The sequence below is a fragment of the Poecilia reticulata genome, chromosome 13, assembly GCF_904066995.2.
Source record: "Poecilia reticulata chromosome 13, P_reticulata-male-v2, whole genome shotgun sequence".
Taxonomy (NCBI): domain Eukaryota; kingdom Metazoa; phylum Chordata; class Actinopteri; order Cyprinodontiformes; family Poeciliidae; genus Poecilia; species Poecilia reticulata.
Window position 1 is genome coordinate 28,865,640 of NC_088842.1, and position 19,157 is coordinate 28,884,796.

A 19,157-nucleotide genomic window follows, 5' to 3' on the forward strand; every position below is an offset into this window, starting at 1 on the left:
CACAACCCCAATCATGTGGAAGAAAGCTCTCTAATAACACCATAAAACATTGTGATGGCATCATCATACTGTGGAAATGCTTTTTCTTCTATCAGGGGCTGGTGACCTGGTCAGGGATCATAAATGGAGCTAAAAACAGAGCAATTCTGTAGAATAACATTTAGGCTGAGGGCCGAGGTTCACCTCAGGAACATACAGTCATAGGCATGTTAATAAGCTAAAATGACCTAGTTAAAGTTCAGACCTAAACCCTGCTGAGCAAATGTTCACCAACACTAACCTCCCAGTCTGATTTAACTAGGCCTAGATGTCAGGGGGGGGTAAAACAAATGCATGTCGCGCTACTTGCTCGGTCTTTATTTGCAAAAAAAATGCTACAAGGCATGAATCATTTTTCATCCTCTTCACAAATTGCACAGTTTTGTTGTTCAAAAACGATCAATAATGCCCTTTCATTGCCAACTTTATGTCGCCACCTGAAACTTGATCATATTTCGCGTTTTTATTTTTGCACGTCTCAAGCTGTTGGATGATGAACGACTTGTGAGACCAGTTTTTGCAGTTCTGAACAGCCATTCTGCTTGCAGTCCATTTTTGCTATCAGCCATTCACTCAAACATAAAACCCAAGCAGCGAAGCACAAGCCTCCACGTAGTCTGACGCTGCCAAGTCATTCTCCACACTTACTGGCCACCCTAGTACAGAGGAATCATCATCAGAGCTCATTGTGACTGGATAAGCTCATAAAGCAGGTGATTCTATGCAGTTATTACCGTCGTAGCTGGTTCACGCTAAATGTCTCCTTCCAAAGAGCTATGAGAGGTAAAGTGTTGTTGCTAAACAGTAAAGCAATAGCTTACACGCCTGAGGTGAGTTAAGCCATCAGCTGTATGTCGAATCAGCCTCTCAGAGTGCTTCATCAAATTCCTCCCTGCAACGCTCCGTCATCGGCTCGCAAACCTTCTGCTGCCGGCTGGACAGCTTAGCCGCAGGCCGCCAGCGCAGAGGGGCTTTCAAAGGGAAGAGCTACCCATTACGGTCCAATCAAGAGCTAAAACTTTCCTTAAGTTTTTCCAGAACTAAATCAGGACAGAAAACAAACTTCCAGATTTGTCTTTTCCTCGCCGCTGCGGCGTCGGTGAGGGATTTCCTACCCAGAGATGAAGCCGCCATCTGATATCAGCACACGAGAGACGGAGTTTGTGTTCCTGACTCCGACTGTGTGGCTCTTTGAAGAAATGAGAGGGAATGTTTAAAAAAAAGTACATTTGCAGAACTTGTCACAAGGGATTAAAGAGTATTGGGACATGATGCACAAATGTGACAAACTTGTGATAACAGCGACGGGATGGAATTGGATTTGTACCCAGTTTAAAGAATTTCATTTTATATCACATCATTACCCTCTCTGCTGTCAGTGGGATATTTTCAGTTTATGGTTATGAACTAGAATATTAGAAACAAGCCTTTTTTTTCCCTTTCCAGCCATGTTTTTTTGTGATTTCAGTATCCAAATAATGCTACTTCTTACCTGACACTGACAATTCAGCCTTTTTGCTTCAATTTGGTAACTCTGCAACGTTAGCAATATTTGAGACACCTGCCGTGTTTTCCCACCATTTTCAAGTTTTTTTTCCAGCAAGAATATAAAGGGGGAAACAGGACACTGCTCCAGTTATTTACAAAGCAAACAACATTTCATTAAAAATCAGTCTGGGCTGATCCACATTAATTTTAATAATTCTTAATAACACCTGTCCTACAAACTCCTCACCTTTAATAGGATGATATATTGTATACCGGCTTGTTGTTTACAAACCATATGGCTGTCTGTCAGCAGTTAATTAATTTCATTTGTATCTTTGGAAAGGTGGGCCAACTCTGATTCATAGTGCAGCACAGAGAGAGCTTTTACATCGCCCTGCTGCTTTCATTTCACCATGGTTTACCGCACTTCCTGCTTTTTGACTGCCTGTGAAGACACATTTACATATTAAGGGTACCCACACACATTTGCTGTTCCAGTTCACGGTTAATAAATATTTATTCACTCACCTAAACAATATCCTTCTGAATGAGAATGGCAGATTTTGTTTTTATTTTCACCAGAAAAGATGGTTTGTGATTGACGCAAGTTCGCGGACCATGCAGCAGGGAGGGAGTACACTATATTTCCAAAAGTAATGGATCACTTACCTTTACACTCCTGAATTGTAATGAGATCCCTCTTTTATAATGCAAAGGTTCATCCTCAGTAGGCTGAGGAGGAACTACGGCTCGGTGGGAAGAGTCGTCGTCTTTCCACTGAACATTTGTGGGTTCATCCTTTGTCACGTGCCGATTGGACAGGACACTTAAGCCCAAATCTATATCATGTATGTTGTCAACGAATGTCTCAATGTAACCCTTTGACTAGAAAAGAGAAATTTTCCCATCCTTTTCACATAAAACACTTTTAACTCCTCTGGGAAAGGGAATATCAGAGGATTCGTCCAATCAGGAACTGATGTTAGACAAGAAACGTGTCTCCACTGTAATCCATCTGGTGTTGAGAAACATGGCTGGTATGTAGCCCTGACCTCAAACTGATAAACCTTCAATGTTCTCATGGACCTCAAAGTGTCAAGAGCATCAGGTTGTCCAAAATGTCCCAGTTTGCTGAAGAGTTACTTGAACAAACTTCACTCTACGGAGGTCTGCACATACTTGAGGAAGACTCAATCTGGACTCAAAGACTCGGCAGTGCAGAGATGGATTTTTATGACAGTGTGTGTCAGCTACACAGTTAACTTCTCAGTGGTGTTTAAAAAGCAACACTGAGCTGATGAGTTCAAAACTGGTGGAATCTTGTGGATAAAATGGAGTTAAATTTTGAATCGGATCTGATAAAAGAGGTTACAAAATCTAGGAACTTGTGTGGGAATGTTGGGACTTTCAGAGAATGGAAAACATGAATAATACCTCAAACCCTGGGTGAGTGGAAGTCGAGCTAAGTGGCATTTTGGGAAGTTAAGGAATTTATCAGAAGAAATGTAGGAAATCAGTGAAATCTCAACCGTCCATCAGTGCGGACGGAGTCCACACGGCTCTTGGATCACCCACAGTACACAGGAGAGTATGTGGGACCATTTAAGAGTTAACCTCACTGTGACTCAGGGAGTGAACCCAACTCCTGACAGACAACTCCACACCATAATCCCTTCAGCACCATATTGTGCTCTTCTCCTGGAAACTGCCAAACCCAGACTCATCCATATGATTGGCAGACAGGCATGAGAACACATCTGCTCTGCGCCAGCGTCCAGCGGCAGTGTGCTGTGCAGCTGGTGACGTTCGGTTTGGATGCAGTGGCTCTGCCATTGAAACCAACTCCTTGACACTCTTCCTGTTCCTGAGCCACTCTGAAGGCCAGGCTCATCCATTTCTATGGTTCTCACGGCTTTCCACTTCATGGCTGGTTGGCGTTGCTCCCAATCACTTCCACTGTGTTATAATAACCGCTAAAGGTTAAGAAGGTTGTTGCACATCTTACATCCTGCCACATCAGGTGGTGGAATCCACTGAGCAATCTATAGTGGACTCCTGCCTCCCGAGATTCATAATTCATGGATTTTTTTCTGAAACATATCTGAAAATTATTTGTGGGGAAACTCACCTATTTGTGAACTGTTGGTGTTAGCTTCTAAGATAGTACTAACACAGTTTCAACTCTGTGTATTGATGGATTTTAAGGTATATTTAGAGCTCGAGTTTTTAAAATGGGCAGCAAAAAGACTTTTTAAAGGGTGTCTCAAGACTGTGCCTTGGTTTATTTTACACCAGATTTAACTGGTTTGGATGATTGAGCAAATACTTTTGACAACAAAGTGTGTTTGTCGAGATACTAAAAGTGCTGTCACACTGCAATCATAATCCTACACGTGACATCCTGTCATGTTTATGAAGTCTGTGGATGACTCATAAAGTACCAGCATACATGTAACTAATAAATAAGCAAAAGAGAAAGAAATCTGCAAAAGAAATCTCTGGTTGTGTAGGACTATTTTCTAACAGGTTTTCACCAGGGTTGCCAGGTATGTAGCTGCATCCATCTTCCTATCAACTCGGGTCAGCTGAAGAAGGCCCGTCATCGTGTCTCGCTGTGGGGATGGTGCAATCAGGATAATGTGCAGCTCTTGTCTTCTTCCCTCTACAGACAGTTTAAAATGTCAGCTTCACATAATCTTGTCTTTGTTTTAAAAATGTAAAACAGTGTTTTACAGCAATCTCTCTTTCATGCGCAGGGTTGGACAGAGACTTAGTTCTTTCATTGAGCAATGAAAGAGTGCAATGCAAACTAGAATCAGCTAAATCAGGGGATCAAAGCTAGATCTGAAATTGGCCAAATATCTCTACATCTCTAAATAAAAGTAACTGAATAAGTGGTCAAATAAATAAACGGCGCATTTATGAGAATTGTGCAAAGGATACACCTTATCGTTTGACTGCTGCCTCAGCTCTTGGCTACCTCATCAAACAATGTCATTATCCCCAATCAGCGTCCATTACAAGGGTAGATAAGAGCAGTGAAGTTATACAGGAGTTATATACTGCAAGTGGCCGACGGTAAATTCTCTGCAGCAGCTCTATTAAATCAGAAGCTCTCAGCGGAAAGGTGTCTCCTCCTGAGTGAACATGTGTGTTGCTTTTTTTCTGAATATATATATATATATATATATATATATATATATATATATATATATATATATATATATATATATATATATATATATATATATATATACAGCCGTCTGCCTCATCTCCCTTTTAAAATACGTCTCGTTTGTCCTCTGTGAAAGTTCCTGATGTCCTGCAGCACATATTACCAAACGGCCCAGCACGTGGACAGCCTTCATTGGAGATCAAAATTCTAATTATGTAAATGAAGAAGATTTTATTTAAAGATTTAATGCTGATAGTGAACTTCCCATTTTGGGTAATGCTATTCTGCTTTGGCTGGAAGGTCAGTCTTTCATTAAATGTCCAGCCTTGAGGTATTGCCAGCAGAGTATAATCACTATTCTGCATTAATATGCTGATCAAATCCTGGGTTCCAGGCAGAGACTTGGCTTTTCATTCCTATTTTTCCATCAGATATTCAGCACCAAATTTGAGCAGGCATCATTAGGGCTGTCTTGGGTGCACTGTACCTGCTACAGGGTTACTTCCTGACATCAGGCAGAGAGGATTGTGCATCATGAACGTCCAGCTGAGCATGACGAGAAGGCTGACGTTGCTACGCCTGGCTGCAGACATCATCTACAATCTGCTTGGTTTCTGCTGCTCCACATTTGAATGCATTCTGCAGAAGGAAATGATCTCTTTCTGAGGAACGCACAATCCTCATGTTGATTTGGCTGTGCCAAAACATGAAAACTCCTCATTATCTTCTGTTTCAAACAGTGCATTAGCTGAAGCAAATAACTCTGTGCAGTTCCAGTTGAGTCAATAAACCTTTAAATTTTAAAATATTACTGCCAAGAAACAAATATTGAAAGTTATTTACTTTTTTGCGGGGCTTTGTATTGTATTCTTATCTTTAAAAAAAGCTGCTAGCTAGCAACAGTGCCTCAAAGCTCTGCATAAGGCAAGAGATTTGAAAGTCCTGTGATGCTGATGCATTCAGACGATGATGCCTTGTAGCATCACTGTCATACCCATAATCACAATAAAGAATGCCCTCTTCTTTTATACTTCTTCAAAGGCATGGTTGCCACCCCTGCAAACATGATTTTACGTATAAACTTCTACACTCACCAGATGATCTGCAGTTCATCTGCGAGCAAATAAAGCATTCTTATCCGCTGACTTGATCCACATTTCCACATAAGAAGCAGACGCTTCAGGGTTTTTTATTGGGACGTTATGTGAATAACACAAAGTCAAGTGCATGCCAAAAACTCTTTTTGTTTCGTGTTTTGATTAATTTGTGGACAGCTTGTTCTTTACTTTTTATGTTTTGTTTTGTGCTTATTCATTTCTAATCCTTTCCGGGATCATCATGTTCAGTTATTTCCCTGTGTAAGACTTCCAACATTTCTCCCTCAATTGTCCCACTTTGTGTCTCTACTCAGATGCAGAGCATTCGGTTAATTGGTCTCACCTGACATCAATTTTCACTAATCAGTGCCCCAGATCTGTCAGTTCATTGTGAGATGCCTTGAAAAACTTGCTCTCTGTTGTGTATTCTAGCGTTCTTTGAATTTCTTCCTGAATCTCCAAGTTTCTTTTTTTGTTTTCTATTGTTATAATTCACAATTCTTGCTTTCCATTGGGTCTATTTTCTCAACCCCTCATGATGGCATTTTTGTTAAATGGGAATACTATGTAAATTCCACTTTTTTCTTAGCTTTGTAAGTTATTTCCTCATCAAAAACATACTTGGAGTTTTGGTTTGATTCTCTCATGCATGTTTGAGGAATCCTTGAATTTCCCATGCCTGCCATTTGGTGGTACCTAAACACTTGCTCTCTTCAGCCTCTTTTGGGTTTTATTGGCGGTTAGCAAATCCATCCATCCATTTTCTTGACACCCTTGTCCCTCAGTGGGGTCAGGAGGTGCTGGTGCCTATCTCCAGCTAACGTTCCGGGCGAGAGGCAGGGTCACCCTGGACAGGTCGCCAGTCTGTCGCAGGGCAACACAGGACAAACAACCATGCACACACACTGACTCCTAGGGGCAATTTGGAGAGGCCAATTAACCTGACAGTCATGGTTTTGGACTGTGGGAGGAAACCAGAGTACCCGGAGAAAACCCACCATGCACAGGGAGAACATGCAAACTCCATGCAGAAAGACCGGGGCCGGGAATCGAACCCAGAACCTTCTCGCTGCAAGGCAACAGCTCTACCAACTGTGCAGCCCGGTTAGCAAATCAACTTAAGCAAATCACTCCCTATTTTCACAAACCCCTCCAAATTCCTATCGAAGCTCCTCCAGACTAGTGGCAGCAATAAGCAGACGCCTGGTGGATCTGTGTAGCTTATCACAGAAGCTAATTCTCAGCCCAGTGCTGCTAAGAACAGATGTAAACGGCACAATGAAGCATTGTTATGATGATGTGCTGAAGGTAGAGTGTCAGAAAAAGTAGAAGCTTCTTAAAGAGACAGAGACCCATTTTCAAGGCCAAAAATTATGAACTCGTGTTTGATTTAAACATCATTTTTATTTCAAGCAATTTTGCCTGGAAGTGACATAATGCCTTTAAACAAAATGAAAATGATTCATGATTACCTAAGAAGTAAATAAAATCAACCTGTGACTGATTTAATCATCTGTTCAGAGATAAAGTTGTGGAGTATCTCACAGAGCTTTGCTCAATCCATCATCTGATAGTAAAAAGAGTATAGAACAACTGCAAACCTACTGAGACATAAATGTCCAACTGGAATGACAGGCTGGGTGAGGAGAGCATTAATAAGAGAAACAGTCAAGGGAGTCTGCGATAGCTTGGGATGAGCTGTAGGAATCCACAGCTCGGGTTCTTCCAGGTATCGACAGGACAGCTATTAGTATTTCACGTCACAAATCTGGCTTTGATTGTTGAAAGGATGTCAGGAACTACGTAGAAGGAATAGCAAACGTATGGACAATAGAGATGGGGTCACGTGGGACCCAAACTGCACTTTTAGCCAACATGCAAAACGTCATGTAAAGAGGAAGGTCCAGCAGCATCATGATTTATGGACGCTATTGTTCATGGAGACAGGCGAGCTGCTCAGAATTGATGTAAAATTGTGTGGAAGGAAATCTCTTAGAAGATGCGAAAGGGGCTGGATCTGGGCTGGATCTGAGCTGGTCACTGCGGCGCCCTGGGGCTTCTTCACCGTGATCTGCTCAGTGGTCTCCCTCGGGCTCTGCCCTGCTGCTATCTGGAGGAGGAGGTGGTGTGGTTATCCCTGCGGTGGTCTTCCCTGCGGCTCAGACACAGATCTTTAGATGTCTCCCCTCATCTCTGCCTCGGGTCCTGCGGGGCCGGCTTGTGGCTCCTGGAACGTTCTTATGGAGAAACCATATTTAAACAAGCATGATCATACAGCCTGGAGGGGCTTTCATATACATTTGACTGCAGTTACCATTAAATACATCCTTATTAATTAGCACTGTGTACTTTTCAGTGAGTTTATTTTTATATATGCAGATGTTATGGTTTTACAGTTCCTGTTTTTTTTCTCTCTTTCTGCAGACTTTGGGTTTTGCCTTATTATCTCTATCATTCCATCTCTCCTGTATTCTTTTTTTTCTTTAACTTCTGCCCCACAATTCTTCTTTTTTCTAAATCAACTAATAAAATTTCATATATAAATCTATCAAGTTCTCCTTGACAGTTCTGAGTGCAACACTACTGGACAGGACTCATGAAAAAAAACAAAGAAAATGCTGCAAAGGTCTTTAAAAACAGGTGGAAAATTACCTTAAACATGCAAACAATACATTAAATGGTTCAGATAAAAGTATAACTATAGGGTGGAACTGGACCAGTCAAAGTACAGACCTAAAAATTGCTCTTCACAGATTCTCTCCATCAACTAATGAAGAAAAATGTGAAATATTTTGAATATTTCTCTAGTTGTGCAGAGCCAGAAGAGACAAAGGACTTGGCACAGGGTGGAGGCAGCATCATGCTATGGGAATGCTTTGCTTCAAAAGTTGCAGGTGGTTCCAGAAAGTGTTGACTCAAGAGCATTTACATATTTTATTTCTAAATTTAAAAAAAAGATTACTTAAGAAAAACCTATTTCATTTTGCATTCACTTCATTATTAGGTTTTACTTTATTTTAATCTGTCACATAAAATTCACTGCAACTGTAAAAGAGTTCAAGTAGTGTGAATAGTTTTATAAGACCCAGATAATAGAGATAGAAAACATGTTGAAAAATAAAACTTACTGAAAGGCAGGTTTTATAACAAAAAACTGCAAAATGAATAAAGGAGCATAGCCACAGGTTATTTTTATTATTTAAATTCCGAGCGAGAATCACTGGGTGTGAGTGTCTGAAGATGGTTACAAGTTTGCGTTCAACCTGCAATGGTCAAAGATTTGCACTTTACAAAATCCCAACACACACACAAATCTCTGAGCAGCGATGACTGTCATCCTGAAGGTCAAGATTTTCAATAGGCTGTCTTCAGAATCTGAGATAGCCGAGGTATGAGGAGACAGAGGAAGAATGAGAAAAAAACGGATTATTGTGAAATCTGGCATTTTCTGGATGAATGCACTTTGGCACTCTGCGACTGATTGTGAGTGACACAGTATGACCAGTCCCAGCCTGTCTGAGCAGCTGCGCTGTCAGAGACACTGAGGGGCGAAAAGGGCTCCGGGTGTGTTATCATGCAGCTTTTTACTCTCTGGCTGAATAACTTACAGCTGGAAGATTACATTCGACAACATTATGAAAAAGTAAAGGAGGCTCTTGGTATTTCTTCTCTTTGCAGCTCTCCTTTGGGTGATTTAATGTTCTCCTGCCAGCCATAACAGAAGCCCCTCGATTAACCAGCTTCTACTGCCTCTAAACAAAGTGCAAAAAATGTTGGATAAGCTCAGTTTTCTTGACGTTGATTGTGCTCTACAAATAGATTTGATTTATGTTTTATTAGGACATCAGATTGTCTGCTTGTAAAAACACTGATTGGTCTGGTAACAGAGACTTTTTATATCACATAACTGGGCCTGCCAGCAGTGGTTAAATACGGACTGTGGGAGAACCACAGTGCTGGTTCTGTTGGACCTCAGTGCAGCATTTGACACTGTTGACTACGACATTTTACTGAATCGACTGGAGAGTTGGGTCGGACTCTCCGGTCCAGTGCTCAACTGGTATGAATCTTACATAAAGAACAGGGATTTCTTTATTTCAATCGGAAACTTCTCATCAGAGAGGTCAAAGGTCACATGTGGGGTACCCCAAGCTTCAATCCTAGGACCCCTTCTTTTCAATATTTATATGCTCCCACTGGCTCAGGTTATAACAGGACATAGGATTAGCTACCACAATTATGCGGATGATACAGAGCTCTACATCACGATGTCACCAGGTGACCTTTGACCCCATCCAATCACTGAATAGATGCTGAGAACAGATCAATGTGTGGATGTGCCAAAACTTTCTCCAGCTGAACAGAAACAAAACTGAAGTTATCTTTGGACCTAAAGAGGAGCGAACCACAATCAATGCACAGCTTCAGTTATTACAACTGAAAACCAGCGATCAGCCCGAAACCTGGGAGTAGTGATGGACTCTGACCTGAACCTTCAGAACCACATTAAGACAGTCACAAAGTCGGCCTTCTATCACCTGAAGAACATCTCCAGGATTAGAGGATTTATGTCTCAGCGCGATCTAGAGAAACTCATCCATGCGTTTATCTTTAGCCGCATTGATTACTGCAACAGCGTCTTCACAGGTCTGACTAACAAATCAATCAAACAGCTGCAGCTGATCCAGAAGCTGCTGCTCGGGTTCTCACTAAAACCAGGAAGATAGAGCACATAACACCAGTTTTAAAGTCCCTACACTGGCTCCCTGCAGCTCAGAGAATAGACTTTAAAATACTGCTGTTAGTTTATAAATCACTGAACGGTTTAGCACCACAATACATTAAAGATCTGTTATTACTGTACCAACCGTCTAGACCCCTCAGATCTTCTGGTTCTGGGGATGCAGAGCAGAACCCAGGACTTGATCAGCAAACGAGGAGAAGCAGCATTCAGTTTCTATGCACCACAAATTTGGAACAAACTTCCAGAAAACTGTAAAACAGCTGAAACACTGGGTGCCTATAAATCTCAACTTAAAACCCACCTGTTTAGAGTTGCTTATGGCTAAATTAGGGTTAGAGTGCGGGTTTTGATGTCTTTGATGTTTTTATGTTTTGACCTTTTTATCAAGGGCTTCTTTTTCTGAACACCAAATTACTGAAAACAATAACAAGAAGTGCTTTTATTTTGAAGCCAGGGCCTCCATAACCATAATATATTAATAGCAAAAGAAGAAAATGTTGATAAATTCACCCTGTATTTCTGTCAAAGCTGTAAAGATGAAGGAACAATGTTGTCTATTTACTCCAATAGGCTGTAACCATACACTAATAAAGTTACCAGCCAAACTCTGGTTGAGTCGATACATTTACCCTCAAACATCCATGGGTATGTAGCCAGATCGTTAAGCACCAAATGCTAACGCTGAATGTTAGTAAAACACAACAAGTGTATGCAAATTATTACTTGGCACACGAAATAGAATGTAAGTGACAAAGCAACAGGGTAATAAGCCTCATAATTTAATTTAATGCATAAACGTGGAATGTGAAATAAAGAAGAATGTATAAATGTAAATTAGAAATGGCCTTCTCCTTCTGCTACCTACATTTTAGATAAAAATATCTGTCCTGATACTGCCCTGGTTTCTCGTTGGAACAGAAATCTTTTTCTCAGCAAGTTCTTATCTCTCCTTACCTGAGAAGACTTTATACTAATGTCTACTCCTTGACTCTTTGCTCTTTCTGTTGCGGCAGAAACAATTTCTTATTGTTGTGTTGAGAGCAGCAGAGAGCACAACTCAGGATTGGGTTTATTCTTAGCATTAACTATCAAGGAATGTGACGTTGGTAACAAAAACAACTCTTGCTAACAAGCTTGACATGATATATTGGCATCAGGGCACTTTGGATTAAAGGTCAATGATCAACTTCATGTCATTGGAAATAGAGTTCTGTGTCTTGAACAGAGAGACGGAGTCGTAACCTGACCAGTGGAGGTAGAGGGTTTGATCCAGTTGTGGGAAGCTCCCAGAGAGACCTGGGAAACCCAAAAGATTGGTGAGGGTGAACAAAGTACAGACCCCTGTCAGAAGATCTGCAACTGGCCCCTCTGGGAGGATTCCCTCTTGATTGGATCAGTAGGAATGTAAATCTGAACGGGTTTCCATTTCAGATGCAAGTTCCAGGATTTGTAGCCTGAGGGTTAATAGGGTCTGTTGAGGTGCCAACCAAAGCAGCCATAACTGTGATCGAAGCCTTTAGGCAAAAGAAAGAGGTTTTTAGGGCATGAAGGCCCCTGGGGTCTGAAAGTTATCGGACAGCCAGGAGGACTACAGCTTCTGTGGTTGAAGAAGTTTAAACCCAGATTTTTGTTGTTGTTGTTCTCGCAAGTAACTTGCCTATGTAGGTTTCTTTAAATTGAACAAGACAGCAACACCAGTAGGAATACGTGCAATACTTCGCAAGACTTTACACCAAGTCTTCTGAGCTTTAAGGCACAATGCAGTATGTTGCTTTAGAGTTAAAGGAGCAACTTTAAGCATTAAATTCCCAGAAATTTCAGAAACTTAGCTGTTAACATTTGAGTTACTTGTAGGCTCACCTATGGACGTATTTTCAGGCCACACTGGGAACACACTGCTTTCTGGTTTGACATAAATAATCAACCAAGACATCTGGAAGAGAATTATAAGTCTGGTTCATTCTTGGGAACAATTTACTGATGCCTCATAGTCCCACACTCATCTGTTCAAATTATTATATGTAAATATAGACATGATGGGAAACGGAGATGGGCACTGTGTCCCAGAGACAAACATACTATAGTCCCACACCATCTCAACTGTGAAGCAGGAGGGTGGCAGTATCATGTTGTGGGTCTGTTGCTGTAGAAGGAACCAACACCTAAAGATGTCAACCAGGAAGTTAAAGCTCAGGCGCAAATGAGACACAACTAAAGTTGTGTGAGTGAAGCAGCCTACAAATCTGACGGAGCTACCAAATACTGAGGAAATGCATGTTAACTACTCATTTTGAAGATATTAATAATTAAACCTCTCAATTATTCTGATATCTTCCAGGGTTTTTTTATTGGCATCTAGCAAATAGAAATAAATTTGGCAACTGACTTAAAACAAGAAAAGTTTGGTGTTTAAGCTTCTGTACATACATATACTAAGATTCAATAAGAAATGGCTCTGGAACATAAAAGGAAATCCAACATGAAGCCTCTCCTTTGAGTCTTTGGCTTGCTGACACATTGCTGTTTGTTCTCTCTCACCATCAGAAGAAACTGAACAAAAATTGGACCCGCAGAATCCTTTTTTGCAGGTATCTGTGTTTGATCTGGGCATTTGAACAGTCGTTTTCTCCGAACCTCCATCACATTGTAGGATGGGCTTGTTTGGGGAATTATGCTGCAACTGCACAGCCTGTAAAAATGAGTGTGTGGGAAAGTAAATTATTTACCTTACAGTTCTATAACCTTTAGTGACAAGAAGGTAAAGTAATTGAGCTTTGTCTGGAAATAATATCACCCATTCTTCCCCATCAGAGAAATATTAATAACCTCTGCTGTTTCGCTGTGCTTAGCGATAACATTTTGAAACCTTGATCTGATTGGAGAGCCTGTGAGCTGAAATTGTTGGCTGCTGCATGAAAACAAAGCTTTCTCTCCGGCTGAGGGAAGCAGTTGAGCTGCTTTTGTTCTCCCTGCAAAGCTCCTGTTGGCTTGACCTAAGTCGGGGCGACATGTTCACCTCCTATCCTCAGTACCTATTCCTGGATGACTGTAACTTACTCTGACATTGCTAGGGGCAGCACTTCCTCTGCATTACTCACGATGGAAAATCTCTCTAATGTGTTTTGGCTGTTATTTATCTCAAGCATGAAAAAGGGAAAAAAAAAAAAGGTGAAGAATAAAAAGGAAATGATACACATTTTGGACCAAAACAGTTGATAAGGTAACATTAAATAGAAATGTAATTACATTTCTAATTGTTTTTTGTTGACAGAAGTTGCCTGCATCTACTTTATCTACATTTTGAAAAAAAAAAAGATTTTATCGCCAAGGACAAAATGCAGTGAAGGAAAACAGATAAACTTCTTTTTTTTACAAACTTCTTTTTTTTTACCACATAGATAAAACCTGTTTGTACATGCTGCAGTATTTGTTCTTTGTTTGGACTGGGCTTAAGGTTCTATATCCATCTTGTTTGCACTGAATACAAAAAGGTGTTTGTTTTAGCTGCATGGTCAACCGCTGTATAAATGTTTTTCATCATCAGAGAGAATGTTGTGTTTTTACTTTAAAGAAGCTAAATTGTAATTATTGTGGTTATGGTAAGTTAAGTGTGACAAAGCGAAAAAAAATAATAGTAGTAGTAATTGGAAACATACCAAAGTATCCAGATGGAAGAACATTTCTGAGCAGATCTCAATCTGTCTGCACAAGTTTGCTGTTAGGCACTGATAAGATTTTATAAATGCATTAGACTTGAGGTACACTCTGTCCCAAACAGTTTTGGATAATTCATAAAAAAATATTTATTTAAAAGGTAAGCAATAACACCTGGATAAAGTACATTCTTGCTACATAACAGCTTTATTGGTTAAAGAAGAAGAAGAAGATATCTCTTCTAGTTTCCTGCTACATTTTGGGTGCGTTCACACTGCAGCCTGAAGTGACCCAATTCCGATTTTTTGGCGATTCCGATTTTTTTGCCAGGGTCGTTCACACTGCCAGTAAATCCGACCTGTATGCGTTCTGCAGTGTGAACGGGCAAATGACCTGAAAGTGTCCCGCATGCACACTAGAGGGCGCAATAGCGTCAGCTTTCTCAATGTTCTGCCAACTGCCATAAAAAGAAGAAGTGCTCAATGTTTAAACATGAAGTAAACATGGAGGCTAACGGTGGAGCTTAGCTTACATATTTGAGGTTGTTGTCCGACCGGAGCAGCATATTAACAACTTAATCCTCATATAATCTGTCATGGTTGTTGTTTTTCTTCCCGCCTGCGCGTATTAGGATGCAGAATAATGAGATTTGTTGAGAATCAGTGACGTTCAGTTCGGATAAATGCAACCTGAACTTTAAGTCGCATTTGAATCAGATATGGGTCACATTTGAAAAAGAATCCGACCTGTGCTGTTCACACTGCCATGAAAAGATCGGATACAGGTCTCATTACGTCAAAAAAATCGGAATTGGGTCACTTCAGGCTGCAGTGTGAACGCACCCTTTTTTGAGAAGACAGAAAATACTAATTGTGAATCTGCTCTTTGCGATGTTATTAACCCAAAAACACAGCTGCATTTAAGATTTGGTGGTGTCACAGACAGCAACATACCCAGTCACTCTCCAGCGGGACACCATGAACTCCACTGGCCTCCCCATATATGCTGGGGAGATCAGCATATATAGGAATATATGGAACAACATGTTTAGGTTAATATTTATTAAGAGTCAACAAAAAAATTATATATTTTTATCTTGTGCTCTAAACCCAGTAACATAAAAGGTTCAAATGAAACTGGTGAGCAAAAGTTATCAAAAGCAAATGATAGCACGCTATTTTCACCACCCTGTCAATAAAGCACATGCTACAACATAGCATATATACATTCAGCACTGTCAAATTTGTTATTGCACATTTACCTTTATTGTTGGGTTTCAGGAAGTGGTTCTTTGGAACAGATTTTTCACTTATTGTTCAGTTTTTTAGTTATTGATCATTCCTGTTGCTGATTTTGTCAAACTGACCACAGGAGAGCTTTGCTCAGAAAGCACGCAGGACATCAGTAAATTCTCAAGTATTTTTAGTAGAGCTACAAGAATGCATTCTGGGTGCAGACTAAACATCATCTGCTGCTCTGTACCACAGGAAATAATGGACCTGCTTCACCCACTTCAAAATAAAAGCATGAACAGAGATGCTGAACTATTTGAAGGATTCTTTCAGTCAATGTCGAGCTTTATTTAGTTAAAAGCTAAGTAAATTATTGCTTCAGGATTTATCCAGAAATATTTATTTAGCCGAAGCTGAGTGCCTAAAATGTTTTCAAAGTTAGCAAAAAATGCTATAGTGCCAAATAAAAAATGAGCTATGCTATTAGCGCATTAGCATAATTGTGCCCACCACTGCTTACTTTACTGTTTTTAATTTTTTTAGGTTTGAAATTGTGAAGTTAATCTGTAGTTTTTACAAACACTGCATGTCATTTCAGTACAAGTCAGCCCTGACAGGAAGCTGAATACTTCTGACTCATCAGATTGCACATACATTAATCACGATCCAGTTTGGTGAATAATCTCAGAAAGAAATGGTGCTTCAGCTTTTTAAGTCTTTTTAGACACTGGGCAATAAGTGGTCAGGTCAAGCAAGGTTGGAAAATTGGAAGCAGAATTAACTCGAAACTCATTTTAATCAACCTTTTCTCACCTCACATAATGGAGAACAATTTTTCTATCTAGTCCATCTGGATAATAACCTTTGGTTTCTTATAGTGCAATCAGTTTGACTCTGTATCAAAGTTTAAATCACAGAGTAGAGCACAAAGCCATATTTCAGGGGTCTGAAGGTCTGATGAAGAAGGATGGTCCCGGCTACAAAACCATGTGGATGAAATATGTTTGAAGATTAAAAGCAGATATTTCCCCCCCCCTCATTTATAGAAAAACGTGTTAAGATAAGAGTTCTCGCACAACGTAGGAGGGGTTGGTTAGGAGTTTATTTTTTTTCTCTCTGAAGCACAAGAAAGTTTGAAAGATGGTAATGATGTGCATCAAAGGCAGTCACTTGTACTCAAGGGCTGAAAAGTGGCAGCTTTGCCAGGAAGACTGCCAACAGCATCTAGAACGATTTTAATATTTAATGGTCTTCATGTCATTGTGAGTAGAAGTGGATCAAATTGATGGTCAAATCAGAGCAAACACAAAGTTTGAACCAAAAAGGAGATGGAGATCTGCTTTGATTTGCTGAACTTTCGCTTCATTTTTACTAAAGTGTTGAGATTGACAGGATAAAACAACAGGCAAATTGCCAAATCCACCATGATCGTCCTGTGATTTAAAACAAACCTCATCTAATCCTGTTAATTGTGTTGCTGTGTTTTTCTCCAGTACGACATTTAAAAGCTTAAACCTGTAGCGACTGGCAAGACGCAGTCCGATGCTGCGAGGCTGAGAGCTCTGTTCTATTTATAATGCATGGAGGACTTGCCTGTCTAAATGATTAAACCGTACGGGGATGAATCCTCCCTACTGGGATTACAGTATGGATGTGAATGTGGGTATGATATTGGCTCTGGGCTTTCACTGTTGAAAAGAAATTGCGCGGAAACTTTGGGCAAATTGTAAATCAACTGGCGGTGGCATGAGTTACTGATGAGCGAAAACACAAACCGTGATTATTTGAGAACGAAGGCAAGACGACTCATTTGGGATTATTTTCAGTGAGATTTCGATAAATCCTTGTGTTCTTTTTTTGAAGTACTTCCTCCTCTCGTGTAAATCATGAGTTTGGTGTGAAGGCACTTTCCAATTCACAGCCATGTCCTCATGCCTGGTCAAGAGTTTTGTGCGTCATGTCTCAGTGCCCTGGGCGCCTCTTTACCGACGGGATCTGAGACAGGCACTGACTCTACAGCTTCACACTATCAGTCATGTTACGGCTGCATGACAGACGCACCAGAAGTACCGATCAGAAGAAATGAAAACATGAGTGAAATGAGGGTGAAGATTACGAGGACGCTAATTTTAGTCTGATTCCTGTTGTCTGCTTTTTTGTTTGTTTCATTTGTCTTGCGGTTTTTTGACTTTACTAACATTAGGTTTGTTTATCATAATTACAGTCATCACCTCACTACTTACTGCTTATCCATGATTATGTCATGGAGTCCAGACATCCTTCCTCCCAGCAATGATGGCTCCCAGGTCAAAAGGGGGGAAAAAGTTCCTCCAGTGGGTTCAGGCCTGGAAAACATCCTGAGCAGAGGCCTCAACACGTCTACTTACCCCTTTCGATTTGGATGAGACTGACTTCAACCACCCTGTGCGCGAAACTCGTTTCAGACACTTTTAGCCACAATTTTTCCAGTTTTCCGTATAAATAGCATAGGTGAAAATCTCAAATTACATCTCAAGAACTTTCTTCTTTGGCTCAGATCTTTTCCCCCCAATTCATCGACCAAGAAATTTGAATTCCTTCACTTGAGTCAGTATCCAACATCTAAACTGAAAGAGTTATCCGCCTTTTATTTGTTTGAGTTTTAAATTGTATACATTTATTCTGGAAAGATTGTGCCGTCTCACAAACTTGGCTTTTACCTGTTTGTGAGACGGCACCTGTCCAAAAATGCTCAGATCTTCCAGTGTGGACTCAACCCAACGGCTGAAGTTGAGACAGAGGGAAGATTTTACCAGGACTTCAGCAACTCCTTCATTCATAAAATCCCAATCTCTAAAAGAAAAACTAAAACTTCATGTCCCTTTAAGAGAGATGTGTAGTTAAAGATTGAGGTTCTGAAGAGTTTGACCGAGACTCTTCTAAAAATACACTGGAAGAAGTCAAACTAATCTTATCCCAGCCAATCACCAGCAGTTGGGGAACAATTTATCCAGCTTCCTTTGTTTAAAATGTAAGTTTTTTCAGAAACGCTGGAAATAAGTGGCATTTAACTCAAGCAATCTAAGCATGGTACACTCCTCTTTATGAAAACACATGGCCTCAACCACCTCTGTGCTTGTTCACTCATTTTGAGAACTTCAGTTGTTCAATTGCTTTCAACTGGTGCTGACAAGTTGGCGCAGAACGCATTGACCTTGACCTCCTGGGCAGGTAAACATGGACTACATGGTTCTCAGCTGCATAGCTAATTATCAGCAACTCTGTGAACAGGGAGAGCACCAACATCTCTCTTACTATTTCAATTATTATTATTATTATTATTATTATTATTATTATTATTATTATTATTATTATTATTATTGCCCCAGACTGTTTAAAAATCCCAATATAACAGCTGCAGTGGACTTGTTTTTCTATTAGTTTGCTGTGAGTTAAACTATACATGGCAAAGCTTGGCTTAAAGTAATTTAGGACTTATAGAGAGAGGTGACCGTTCTAGGAAAGCATTCCCATGTGTATTACTGAACTGATGTGTTTTGGGGGCTTTATAATTACTGGTAATACAAGCATGAGCAAAAAAAAAAAGTGGGTGAGTAATTTAATGCTGCTCTTTTTGTTGAAGTGTTTATGTATTAAGGCTTCCGTGACAGTAATGAAAAGGTATGTAATGGTATGTATTGTTTGCAGTGATTAATACGCAGATGGACCTCGGGGTAACACAGCAGCAG